This window comes from Topomyia yanbarensis, chromosome 3 (genome assembly GCF_030247195.1).
Source record: "Topomyia yanbarensis strain Yona2022 chromosome 3, ASM3024719v1, whole genome shotgun sequence".
Lineage (NCBI taxonomy): Eukaryota > Metazoa > Arthropoda > Insecta > Diptera > Culicidae > Topomyia > Topomyia yanbarensis.
The window spans coordinates 417,141,833-417,156,396 of record NC_080672.1 but is presented as its reverse complement, the minus strand read 5'-3'; the positions used below and the strand labels follow the sequence as shown (position 1 = coordinate 417,156,396).

Sequence of the window (14,564 nt, the reverse complement as noted above, 5' to 3'; positions counted from 1 at the left end):
GATTCGCCTTTTTCACTTTTCCGAAAATCCAAAGTTTTTTGCATTCAAAATGATTCAAAATAAAAGCAGAAACCGTGTTAATAACAAAACCCATGCAAAAAAACTTATTCAAAAATCATGTAAGCCTTTAGCCTTTAAAGGACTTGCAGTGTAAATATATCATTAATAACCGGTAGTATTAAGTTCTGAAATTCAATGTATGTATAGTTATTATAAAGTTCAACTATATATTAGAAATTTTTAAAGCATGGAAGAAATTGTTCACGGTTGCAGTAAAAAGAGGTAGACTTAAAACGGGTTTCTAAATCGGTTGCTGCAGTTAAGCAGAATTTTGACAGAAACCAGGAAAGAGAACACGAAGATTAATGCTCCATCAGTATAACTCAGGACTAAATTAATTTTATAAATCCAAGCGAACGGAGCATTATGTCAGTGTTGATGTAAAATTACCCAATCTTGAACTAAAGTAAGCGCAATAATTCTTTGACCACACGATAAAATTCGATAAAGGAAATCAATTATGAAAAATTTCCACAAAACCTTCGAGCTCTGAAAAAATAATAACAAATCCGTAGATTTTACGTTAATCCGTAGATCCGTAGAAAAAAAAACAGAAAAGCGATCCACAAAAAAATCGTAGAACTGGCCACCCTGGCCGTACATGGATTCGCGACCAGATTAAGTCAACTGATTCGTATAACACTGGAATGTGCGATACGAATATCCGATGTACACACGTCTTCACATGCTTCTTGAATTCGCGAAGGACGTCAAAATCATTTGCGTTGATCGCAGAGCAGTGAAAGAGCCACTTTAAAAAGGGAGGTGGCCAGAATCGGACTGACTATAAACTCTGACAAGACAAAATACATGGAAGCTGATAGAGAGTGGACGGCATTGGTTTTGAGATAAAACGCAGATGCTCTTTATGATCTTATTTTGCATGCGCTGGAGCCATAGTCTGTGTCCTGGTACGACCCCTCCACACGGGTTCTGCATAGTTGATCGCAGGATTATTTGTTTATAACCAGCTATCTGGTTCTGCTTAGTTTAGACGTTCCACGACCTCAATTTTCACCCTTTTCGCTTTGTGTTGTGATGATGCTCACCTCTTTTTTCATCCGTCCGAAACGATGTGTTCATGCAATGAATACAATGCCGGATGATTGGCAGGTTTTGAATAAAGGTTGGTACAATCTAGCGTCGAGTTGTTCGCACAGCATTCCCTTCGATATGGATGAGGTAAATTCTTCCAAATGCCACGCCCACTGAATCTGGATCTGGAAACGGCATTTTTAGACGAGTGCGAGATTTTCGCCTCTCGTGCGATTTTCTTTTTGCGATTTTCTTTTTATCTGAGAAGATTCACAGCGTTCAAACATGTTCAGGCGCACGGAGATTTTAAATGAGATCTTTGCGCACCTAATTAAAAAACGTTTAAACTGTGACGCCTTTGCAGATACCGTAATTGAGGGCCTATGCGACAATTAGAATGTATGCTTCTAATAGATAATAGACACTGTTGAATATCTGAATCAAATAGTGAGTCTACAAGAGATAAATTTTTTTTCCACCTGAGACATGAAATTAAGGCGGAAAATTTAAAACTAACCTAAATTTTCTTTTGAAATAATATTAAAAAAGTTTGAGCGAATCCTATACATTTCTTTTGTAAGAAATGTAAAAAGTAAATTAGTTATGGGAGAGGCGTTTCAAGTTCCGCTCATCAGAATCTGACACTAACTTAGTGACAGGACTAAAGTAGCGCCGGATTGACACTAGTTCCGAATGTAAGTCGGTTAACGTTTCTTTACAAAACACCGTATCACAAAGGTCCTATTCAGTGCTTTTAAACATTAATTGGCCTTTAATTATAATTAAGCACAATATTTTTTGTATGTAGTTTACATACAAGCAAATTTTTGGGAAATAACTTTTGATGAGTGACACTAGTGCCTGTTTTTGGAATCCAGAATGAGGTGTTTTGAAGCATACAGTTAACACAAATAATTCATTTCATTCTTAACAAAGAGTTGTTTATGCCGAAATTTGTTTCGACCGTGCTGACGGTAAGTACGACAACGTGATCCACAATCCGGGAGTAGGAAGGTCATCTACATCATTTGGCTCTTAATTCGAATGGTTATACAACAATAAAAACCGATAATAATGACACGCATAAAGCGGCATAAACAAAAAACGACTAGCGCATCGAGAAGCCACGAACGAGTGGAATAATGGACCCAGATACCTGATCCTTTCTCGGGTACATCCAGGAATGAGTAATAAAAAGGTTTCCCCTCTTTCATAATAGAGGCGATTGATGCAATTAATCCGAATGTGATGATCATTAGACTTCAAGAGGGAACACGTCTACTTCAAACGGTGGAGTATAAACAACAGGCAGATAAATTGTGAAAGCAAAGTTTCTAGGAAACCAAATTAAAAAAAATTAAAATGACCGATCATCCCACATTAAACACTACAAAAGGAACAATCAGCTGCCACGATCTTAAATTCCTAACGGACGAAGAAATTTTAGAAGGGTTGAGTGACTTGCATATCGTGGGGATTCGCCGAATAAAATGAAAAAAACAGTAATTGAAAGATACTTCAGTATTCAATTTAAGCTATTTGCCAGATTCAATTGATGTGGGGTTTACACCATACCCAGGCAGAGTAAGACAATATTACCCGACCCCGATTAGAGGCATGAACTGCCTTAAGGTCGGACACAAAAAAGATCGCTGCCCTCGGAATAGGATCTGCGCTCACTGTGCAGAGCTGTTCCACAAAAATATCGATGTGTCATCTAACGTGAGTCTGATTTCCCGCATTAAGCAAAGAGTGCCCCGTTTTCGTGGTTAAATTTGAAATCTAACAGATCAGAATCACTGATCGCGTCAACACGAAAGATGCGATAGGAAAAATGAGACTACAGGCACCTGTCGTATTTGGTGCCACAACTAAACCAAAGCTTCTCCGAGGATGTGAGTCATCGTACCAATGATTTGAACGTACAAAAATTCCAAGCAGCCCCAGAAATCAAAAATCACGGACCAAACACTGCATCATCAGAATAAACAATCATGTGGATCAGTATCATCATTAGGATTACATGAAAGCCTAGAGAGATAACCGATGATATGAAACTTATAGACAGAAACGACTAATTAAATCAGCCGATCACAAGTAAATAGCAAATACAGTCCCAGCCCAACAAACAATCACACGGAATTACACTACGATCAATGGGAAGACAATAACAGTTAGATGCGAGACGGGTAGCGATGACCAACTAAACCAACCGATCAACATCATTAATGAGGTAAATACAAACTAACGAATAATGAAACCATATGTGGCAGAGATAGAAACTTTACTGAAACCTTTTACGATAGTACGATAACGATAAATCCATTCACAACACCAGTGAATAGTTTTAGCAGAGTATATCAGAAACTCAATATTCCTCAATGATCCCGATCAAGGAGCATTACCGCTAAGGATACCAGTTAACTACCAATTTTTATTTTAAGGACTATTCAGTAGGGTGTCCCAAAATGACATCATGTTAAAAAAGTCATCGGGCTCACTTCTTAAATGAAAGGTTTGGGTATTGGGACCACTTTCTTCTTCGGAGTGAGTTTGCTAAAACGCTTCCTACGGGTGGCGAATTTTGATTTTTTGAAAAATGGGCCGATTTTGGATAAAATTTCAAATTTATGCCTGTTGAAATGGTCCTGAACTGTCTTAGATTTTTTTCAGCATTTTTTATTTTTTTGGAGATCCAAACGGAGAAGCTTGGTTAGTTAGTTTGTACAAATTTGGAATTATAAGAGCGGCAGAGCCATTAAAATTTAGTAAAAAGTGAAATTTTTTGTGTTTTTCAGTATTTTTTCTTCAAAACTGGGTATCTACAAAATTTGAAAAGTACAGGAAACACTTTATATGGTTGAGCCAAATTCAGGGCCGTAATTTTGCAGAAGAAAGTGTATAGCTACGGCGAATGGGGTATGAGTTATTTAAGTTTTTGTTAGATAACCTTTGACATTTTTAGCAATTTATCAAAAATAATGCTGTTCCAAAAAGTAAATCAGTTCAAATGTGCTTTGACCACACATTGTTTTTCGAAAAATAGAAGGAAAATTATGAAAAATGATGTTTTCTGTACGTCTTTAGTATGTCAGGACGAGGTTTAATGAGCATCTGATTTTTTTTGTAACATAAATTATAAAAATAAAAACTTTGCTAATGACGCCAAGTCTCTAATTATTTTTTGAAGAGTTAATTCTCCATAATTACTTCTAGGAGGCATCTTCAACAAAACGATTGTGTCAGAAGATGCGCTGTCTTCTGTTGTAAAACTTCGAGGATATTTGCCCCAAATTTGACTATTTCGGAATTATGTGATCTAAACAGTAAATATCAGTTTTTCAACACTCACCTTACTCTTCTGCATTTTTCTCCACTTCAAAGTTCCTAACATGAAAATAAGACTTTATATACAAAATGTAAGTACGTTAATCAATTCAGCCTTAAAATATAAGCCATAACTTGCCATCAACTCGACATATTTGTTAAATTTTAGTGATTTTCAAACCCGCTAGGTGGCTATTAGTATAGAAAATAATTTTTAAAAAAATCGTCAAATGCTCATAAAAACCGATTCTGATGTACTAGAGACAAGCGAAAGACGCCATTTCTCATCATTTTCCTTCTATTTTCCGAAAAATAATATGCGGACTAAGCCCACTTAAGTTGTTTTATTTTGTAGAACAGTGTTATTTTTTATGAATATCATAAAATGTCAAAAGGTTATTTAACAAAAACTTAAATAACTTGGCCGTAGCTATACACTTTCTTCAGCAAAATTACGCCCCTGAATTCAACTCAACTATATGAAGTGTTTTCTGTACTTTTCAAATTTTGTAGATACCCAGTTTTGAAGGAAAAATACTGAAAAACACCAAAAAAATCACTTTTTACTAAGTTTTAATGGCTCTGCCGCTCTTATAATTCAAAATTGGTACAAGCTAACCAACCAAACTTCTCCGTTGGATCTCCAAAAAAATAAAAAATGCTGAAAAAAAATCTAAGACAGTTCAGGACCACTTCAACAGGCATAAATTTGAAATTTTATCCAAAATCGGCCCATTTTTCAAAAAATCAAAAGTCGCCACCAGTAGGAAGCGTTTTAGCAAACTCACTCCCAAGAAGAAAGTGGTCCTTGTACCCTAACCTTTCATTTAAGAAGTGAGCCCGATGACTTTTTTAACATGATGTCATTTTGGGATACCCTACTATTCAGTCGTTCTACGCATAATTCTTATGTTGCTTTTCGAGCATTTTCACTTTTTTAAGTAAACCGTCCGTTGTCAGAAAACAAATCTAAATCATACAGTTGGTTCGAAGATTTCGTAAAAAAAATAACAAGTCTGTTTTTCCCATCGAATAACCTTAACCTTTTAAATGAGCAGTTTTATACCCGCGCATTACTGCAAACACCCCGTACTTTACGAGATGCACAACATGTCAACTTTGCTGATGGGAAATGCGGTGCTAGTTTACATTTATCATCTAACTGGCATCAAGATGGTGCTAGTTACTGATGAGGAGAATCCGAAACGCTTAAAAATACAAATACAGAAAAAATATATATTTAACGCTTAAGGGTGCCAGAGAACAGTGCAAACTTTGTTCGGTAGATCTGATTTATTACTTAGGCGATGGACTTTTTAAACCACCCTCGTAGAAAATTACAAGTAGAGAAAGAGAGAGAGAGAGAGAGAGAAAATGAGAAAAGTGAAACCATCGTCGCTATCACGGCTGGTTCCATAATTGTATACATATAAGCCAGTTGAACTATATACATATCTTGTGTTGGATCGAAGCCGATCTTTTCGTTCTCAGTGGGGTAGAAAGAAAGCCGTCGGCAGTTTAATTCTTTCTCGAGTCCGTCGGTAGTGAAATTTGGTGACGTTCCCGGCGAGTGTTCGGTGCATGTTTTTCGGTATGGTGAGCCATAGTCCTATTACGGAGAAGTCGCCAGTATATGGAAGTACTATAGCATAAGCTCAATGTCATATTGTGCGTAGTGATTTTCGTTGGTCGTGATCGCGTTGGCTGATCGATCAGTGGAAAAAATCGGCTAAAGTGAAGAACACTGTTAGTTTGCCGTCCTTTTGAAACTGTTTCTGTGCGTGATTCTGTGATGCTAGTTGCGACAACTAACGACGACTGATTTTGAAACATGAGATATCAATGCACATGTTCACAGTGTTGCGCTATTTGACGGATAACATTGTGCTAAAGCGCTAACGCAGATCAATATTTTCAAGAAAAATCAAATTCGACGCTTCGTTTAATTCCGAATATGCTTGACGTAGGGGCTTGTTCGATATCAGCTTAACAGATTCTATCTACATATCAATGTGTAATACGTGTTATTGTGTCTTGTGATCGTGTTAGACTACTGTTCGCTTCGAGAATATTGCTGCAATAGACTATTCGTATTAGGGTAAGGTGGAGCAATAACAACCGTTGAAGTTTTATTACTTTTAATTAACTTCTTTGCCGTATCTAGAACTCAAAAATCATACTTTTTATTCCAAATCTTTTAATTTCACCAGAAGGGTCCGTCCCCTACACTGCTTGGATTGGTATTAGAAATACACCCAGGTTTTTTTACGCGGGAGAGACTTACCGCGTAAAAAACCGCGTAAAAAACCGCGCAAAAACCGCGTCTATTTGTTTAATCCGCGTAAAAAACTGCGTTAATTAGAAAATCCGCGTAAAAAAAACCGCGTTAATTCGAAAATTCGCGTAAAAAACTCTCAGCAAAAGATTTCGAATATTTTTGGAAGTTTTTTTTTGCGCGGATTTCACAATTAACACGGTTTTTGCAAAAAATATTCTAAGTCCTTTTGAATGCAAAAGACTCAGAAGATTTTCGGAAAGATGGAAGAGACGGGTCTGGAAGACTCCTTATGGCCCACACCCCAACAATATGGGTACATCCAGGTTTTTTACACGGGGATACGTAAAGCGTAAAAAAACCGCGTAAAAAACGCGTTAATTGGAAAATCCGCGTAAAAAAACCACGTTAATTGGAAAATCCGCGCAAAAAACCGCGTTAATTGGAAAATCCGCGTAAAAAAACTCTCAGTGAAAGACTTAGAATATTTTTGGAAGTTTTTTTTGCGCGGATTTCGCAATTAACATGGTTTTTGCAAAAAAGTCCTTTTGAATGCAAAACACTTAGAAGATTTTCGGAAAATGGAAGAGACGGGTCTGGAAGACTCCTTATGGCCCACATCCCAACAATATGGGTATTTTCGGAATGGTATTGAAGAGTAGGTGCCAGAAATTGATTTTTGACGCCATTTTGAAATCAAAGATGCCGACTTCCGGTTTAGCGAAATTCGCTATAACTCAATCAATATGGATATTTTTGGAATGGTCTTGAGGAGTAGGTATTTTTGCAAAAACCGTGTTAATTGGAAAATCCGCGTAAAGAAAACCGCGTTAGTTGGAAAATCCGCATAAAAACCGCGTTAATTGGAAAATCCGCGTAAAAAAACCTCGTAAAAAAACCGCGCAAAAAATACCGCGTGAAAAAAAAACCTCGGTGTATCTTCATGCAATATTCCATGGTGTTGGGAATACTAATGTTCCATTTTTAATATGCAGTATGTGTTAGCCATTCTCATCTTTTGTTTCAATTATTTTCTACCGTTCTGCTCATGATTGTCACAATGTCTAATGTTTTTCTCTAATATATTGTAGTATTCGAGTCGTACGACCATCTAATCTTTGCTGAATAATTGTCTAATTAATGTTTTGTTTCCTCTTTAAATGTTTTTTTCTCGGCTTCTCAAAAACACACGAGACTATGCAAACGACCACACGGTTAAAGACATGCTTTAGTACACGTGAAATTACAAAAGTGCTAGCATACGTGACATACAAATGATAAAAAGAACGCGCACAATAACGTACAAATGCTCGAGGCTTTCGCGGTAATACAAAAAAACCCGGTCGCAAACGCGATCATTTTCGCATCCCTGCGCCCACGTAGGTCCGTAGCCAGGATTTTCTTTCAGGAGAAGCTTTAAACAACTATTGCGCAAAGCTTTTACTTCTAAAGACTTGATATAGTCACTAGAAACTAAATGAAACTTTGAAAAGTTCCTAATGAAAGCAATTCCAAATCTAAGACAATCCTAACAACATGTTCTTTGTCACAAGGAAGGCTAAACGAAATATTAATGTTGAATTTGATTTTTATTATTTATTTACAAGTCATAGTTTACTCTCGTTGCAACAATTGATGACGGTGCTGGAACACGCAAGTTGTGCTAAGCTACACGTTCAAAAGATGTAGAAGACGCTAAATCGAAATGAGCAGAAACATATCCATAAAATGTTCAAACGAAGAGAATGTCAAAATTTGCACAAAATCGTCTGATTTAGCAAGCGATTTGTAGATGCGCCGAAACGGTTCAATTTCTATTTATGGCGTCCTGCAACTATTACCGGTTTTAAGGCATGCTAACACAATATTTTGGACTGACAGATCAGAGCAGAGATGCCAGATTTGAAGATTTGTCTTCATTTTGAATACATTTGAAATGTTGTGAGGACGTGTTTTTCATTTTAAAGACAAATAAATTTTATTCGGATGTCTGATTGATTTCAGGCAGATTTCTGGCTCGAAATCTATAGCCGATTCAGAATCCTGGCCGTTGGAGACAAATGAAGACATTTTTATAAAATTGCAAGACATTTGAAAAAGAGACCTGGTATCTTTGGATCAGAGCCCCAGTTAGGAACGATTTTTGGTGATCAATAGGATCAAAATATATATTTCTATGATTTAATAAACTAGTGGAAACTGCACATAATTTAATCTCTTAAAGAAAATTGTCCACAAATCGAATGAAAATCACTTAACACTGATCACTAATATCTTCTAATTTACGTAATATTTTGTGAAATGCATCATTGATGACACCACCTAAATAACTAGAAACTAAATATGAACAAGCTCAATAATTTCAGCATCTCTTGATTCCGACACATGGAAAGGAATACATCGCACTTATTTCCCCTTTGCCGAAGAGTAACGTAGGTGTAAGGCCAGCTTTCTATGATGATTTCGATTACAGTTTCCAAGTCAAATAATATATTGACACTGTTCTGTTATTTTATTAATAAAAATATTTCACTCAATTTTTTCCACAGTTACCATAGAGATTGAAAGATATTCGACTACTTGAACATAGCTGTAATGTCTATTTGATTACTGGTTCATTTTATCACAATTTGAAAAATAGTTTTGATTGAAGCTTTTGCACCTAATGCAGCAAAGCCCTACGGATAACGAAGACGTAAGGGTCTTTCGAAGATGAGAAAATCATAGCGCAATTCCGAAAGCACTCGAGTGTATGGAATATTTATTATTATTGTTACTTTTCTTTCATTAGACATTATTGTCTTAGCGAAAACTAACCTAACACTTAATTAAAATTAACAATTCACACTACAATAAAAAAACTAAACATTACAAAGTAAGATTTTTTGCTTGGAAGCAGTAGTCGTTTCGTTAAAATCAAAAAATTGTAAAAGTCGTTAAATTCCCTGATCATTGCTGTCATCGGTTCGTTCATGCCATAGTTGGTTCTGTGTCAGGAGGTTTGGAGCTGCATAATAGTTCGCCTAGGTCGTAACGGTATATCCAGTAATAGTTTGGATAACAGTGACGGGCGTCGATTTCGGATATCAGAAGTTTGGCTATGAAAACACGCAGACCGCCTTTCTTCTTCTCTCAAGACTGTTCATCACAATCAATATATAGAAGAGCTGCTCTTGAGTCGATTTCAATTTATTGATTCATTTTTCCCCCTTTTTCTCCGTGATCTCTGATCATCTCTCTCATTTTATTCCATAGCGAACAAAAATAAAACTGTCATATACTGAATACATGGAATCGAAAAAATAATCCCATTGACTTATAGATTCTACCAGGTACAACATTTTAGTTGCTCTCCATGATTGCCTGCTGACGTTTGTTTGCTGCATCGTCACGTCGATTTTAAACTTACATAAACATTTATTGGAAATCATAGAAAACGACTAAAATGCTGCTGCTGGTTGCAACATTAAGTCTATTAAGATTGATTGACTAATATGTGGTTTTGCATCCATTGACCTCCGATGGAAAGTAGAGATAAAATCACGACAGTTGGTCCTACCGCTACTGTGTACGTTTCTGTATGTCAACAAAATTAGTAATATACGAGAGTATATAATTCGTGGGTGGATGAACACCTCAGGAAAACCGCTGTTTTACCACGCTTTGGCTTCACGTTTTTCTTGCTTATTGTTCGATTGTTTAAAATATCACGATTTTCCGGACTTACAGTGTGTTAATACGGAACGCATTCTCTGTCTTCTCGGCTATATTGTCATCAGCTGATTGGAATGTTTTTGTCTAGCACGCTTGAGTGAGGTGCCTGATGTTTGTACCAAGCATGCAATGCACCGACTTATTACATTAGCTAAATGAAGCCGTGGGTCTTTAATATATTTCCATGATGTAAACAATAAAAATGATAAAACGTTAATGGTTGTCCAACAGATCTCATGCGAGCGACTAGCGATTGCGCGTGGAGACCTCTTTACAAGGCTGGGGAATATTTTTCTTAATCAACAGCGTCTTGACGGTCGTTTATTACTATTTCGTACACTTCCGATTCATCATCGTGGTTACTGTCTTGTCCATGTTCACGAATATCTGATTTCATCTCTCTTTCGTGCCCTTACGGGTCACGAGTGTAAACTTCCTCAATGATGGTGCTGACTGTTGACTTTGAGATGCTGGACGCAGCTTTTGCCGTTAATATTATCTGAACAGCAGCCACTAATTTGGCAATTGTTTCTTTTTCAGGTGTGCAAAGATGTAATGTGTATAATGATACTATACTTATTTTCCGTACGTGCATGGTCAGGTAAGAGGGAACGGGTCGGTCCACCTAGATTCTAACCACAAAAACACCATTTAGTATATGGGGAATTACTTCCTAGATGTGTCCTTTATAATTAATTCTATTTCTTCCAAATGTGACAGGAATATGTTAATGGCCACTGTGCAAGTAAGTGGCATCAGATCTCGTAGCCGAACATTGATTTTTTCATCGTCCATATACATATATGAGGATCAACCACGTGTTACAAGTTTCGACTGGTTTCGCCTGGGCCAAATTATTGAATGTCATCAGCACTCAATGCCTGACATGGTAGAACTCGTTAAAGGCAATGTTCGTAAGCATAACCTCCATTTACCTTCAGCAAATATTTCACATCACGAATGTTTGATCTTCTGCGAAAAGACTGGAAGGCGATAGCCTCCGTATTTGGCTGGAGCACCACTTCTTGCTTCTGCGACTCAATTATCCGACAGATCACCACAGCAAGAATTTAAGTAATAGTTTCTTTTGTTCTTCTGACTTGTTTTATTTGAGTCACCGAAAAACATGTTACTTCTTAAATTCATTTTTGAAAAATTTGGGGGGGGGGGCGAGACTTTATTTCCCTAGCCCCCCCCCCCCCCTCTCTGGCTACGTTTCCGCTTTCATGCGATCATGAATCATACTCATCCGCGAGCTTCCACTCCAAAATACTGAACTTATATACACTAGACAATAAGTCTCAGTGCGCCTTAGTTGGAGACTTCAGTGAGATGGGGTAGCTCAATTTCCTCCTTTATCTGAACCGTTTACTAGAATTTAAAAAGCGGAATGACGGCCGCTCGATTATTCAAAAGCCCATGCGAATATTCAAACGGCTACATGGTTATATAAACGAATTCAAACCTGCAGCGTTTTACACACGTTAGGATAAGCGACATAAATCGTCCACATAATCAAACATGATGATATATAAACGCTTATGCCCTGCGCGATAATACTAATTTGGTCACGCACGCGAACATATAATCGTGATCATACGCGCACACCTGCGCCCCGGTCTTTCTTACATACAAATGCTCCGATGATCAAATCAATATGGAATTTATAAACACGATCTCCAGTGCGATAATGAAACGGTAACATCTAGTAGCCCCTACCTTCGGTTCTATCAGCCTAGGTCTATGCCTTCAATCATCTTTAAAAAAACAAACTTATGTTTACTCAAAGTCTCAGGGCGCCACACAGTGGTCAGAAATTGCAAAAGCGTGAAAAAAATAGAAGTATTGCGTTTTCAGCTAAGATAATGCTAAGATAATGTGGAAGCAGCGAAGTAGTTCGGAACTTGACCGCTAGGGCGGCGCTTCACCTTACTTTTTTATGACGCAAGGTAGAAGGATGCTGTCTTCGGAGAAGTTTTAGATAATGCTATTCTCAAAAACTCTTCCGAACATACTTATTATGCAGGTCCTAAAGGTTCTGAGATAATGGCCTTTTTTCAAAAATAATTTTGAAAGATTATTTTTACCCATAACTTACATAGTTTCAGTTCAATAGTATAATTTTCTTCTTCATTTTTTCTCCTTATATCCTAGAGAACGAGATATTGTGCTATTTGCACCACTTAAACTCTAGAAAAGTGGTAAAATAGCCTATTTACTTTTACTGACGTCAAAATGCTAAAAAATAATTTCCTTAACAATCTGTGCACAACAAGTATTCTATCAAACTGAAATATAAAACGTCGACGTAATTACTCTGTTTCCCAGCACTCCCCTCCGCCCCACTCCGGGTGAGTGTTAAGGATGTTCTTCGCAACCCATCTATCTATATTGAAATATCTGCGAACCATAACGTTACAGAAACCGTTTCCAATCAAAAAACAACTGAAATATTCTTTTCTCAAATTACTTTTATTACTATAGTAATATGCAATCTTTCAAAAACGTGTTGTTTCTGGTAAACCGTCCTGCTCGTTCTATTTTTTCACGGTCTTGAACTAACGTGGTACCGAGATATAGTAGGAGGCGAAAAGAAAAATTACTGCAAAATGTGTAATGACCAAAATCGATTACCATCAACTCGAAAGTTTGCGAAAGTGCTGCATTATCCTAAAATTACTATGGTGAGGCAGGATTCGAACCTGCAACTTTTGGGCTCCAGCTCAATGTACTAACCCTTATACTACCCCTGGGCTAAGATGACGCCCCAGGAAGAACTCATGTTTATCGCATTTGCGATAGTGATCGTACTCTGCCTCCGAAGCGAGATCACACACAACCGCAGCTTCCACTCAACACATTGGATCTGTTTAATTTTCCCGCTAGATACCAAGGCCCGGGTTTTAATTATCGTTCAGGACGGAGTTTCAAGGGTTGTTGGTTCGAATTCTGCCTCTGGGGGATTTTTTCACGTAACTTTTTTTTCGTTTGACTCACCATTTCGATCTGTTTTCCCCGTTGGATACCATCAAAAAGTCTTAAGTAAGTTATTGGGACCTACGTAAAAAGCAAAAAAATGAAAGGTATGATTCACGAATTTTCTTGCGTGGAAAAAAAACGTTCAAAAATTCATGAAAAAATATCAAGATATCGTGAACTGAACGATTTACGAAAACCCTAATTAAGTTTCTGAATTTACAATTTATCAATTTATCACCTCGTATTCAAGAAACTATTTATGTTTCTAAAATTAGTTCACCCCGAATATATACCTGGCGTTGCATTCAAATGTTTGGTTGAGTTACTGTGATTGTTAAGACATGTTTTAGTTTTTGTTACGATTCTGGTACATACTTTGGAAACACACCAGAAGTTAAACGAAATCCATGATTCGCGATTTTCATAATTTCTTTTCACGTTACCGTCATGAGTTTACTGTCGGATTTTTTTGTCAGAATAGCGTGATTTATGTTCATGATTTCAAGATCATAGTCAAGACTTTTGATATTTTTGTCACGAGTAATGTGTTACTCACGATTTTTGTAATTTATATTCACGTTATCGTGATATTTTAGTTACGAGTAGTGTTCATGATTTTAGGATTTTAGTCACGATTTTTATAATTTATATGAGCGTTATTGTGTTATTTTTTTCTTGAGCTTACTTGCGAATTTTATATGTGGAATGTTCATGATATCAGCAGTTTTATTATGTTATTCGTAATTTTCTCCGCCTTATCGTGATATGTTATTTTTTTGGTTACTTACAGATTTTTAACTCGGAGTAACGTGACAATATTAACTGGATCATAAAAGTGTGACTGATTCACGGTATCTTGTTTTATAAACTATATCACCAACACGATGTTTAATAAGTATTATTGGTGTTCAGCGCACTTTTCGTTTTCTGTTCAGACATCACACTGTACCTTATCAAATAAATATCTATATTCGAGGTACAAACGGTTTTCTTATATCTACTGCTCGGACCTATTACTGGTCACTAGCAGCTGGACATATATGACATATCAAGAAATAAAACACGGAACAAAAATGTTTCCACGAACAATACTCTAAATTTTGTAAAATAAATAGTTTACGTGACAATTTCATGACCATGTTGCATGAAATTGGAAATGATTAGAGATATCTTC

At 36.8% G+C, this 14,564-nt stretch overlaps 1 protein-coding gene across 2 annotated transcripts in view; it reads left to right on the top strand.

Annotated features, from left to right (window-relative positions):
* The window catches only part of LOC131693500 (homeobox protein PKNOX1-like), a 252,461-nt gene that overhangs the window by 16,770 nt on the left and 221,127 nt on the right, over nucleotides 1–14,564 (top strand). The window contains exon 2 of one of the 2 annotated variants that reach the window (XM_058981360.1): nucleotides 10,952–11,012. The exons of the other annotated variant lie outside the window; for it this stretch is intronic. The gene's annotated coding sequence lies outside the window, so the exon portion shown is untranslated. The remainder of the gene's footprint in view (nucleotides 1–10,951; nucleotides 11,013–14,564) is intronic. 2 annotated transcript variants of the gene reach the window in all.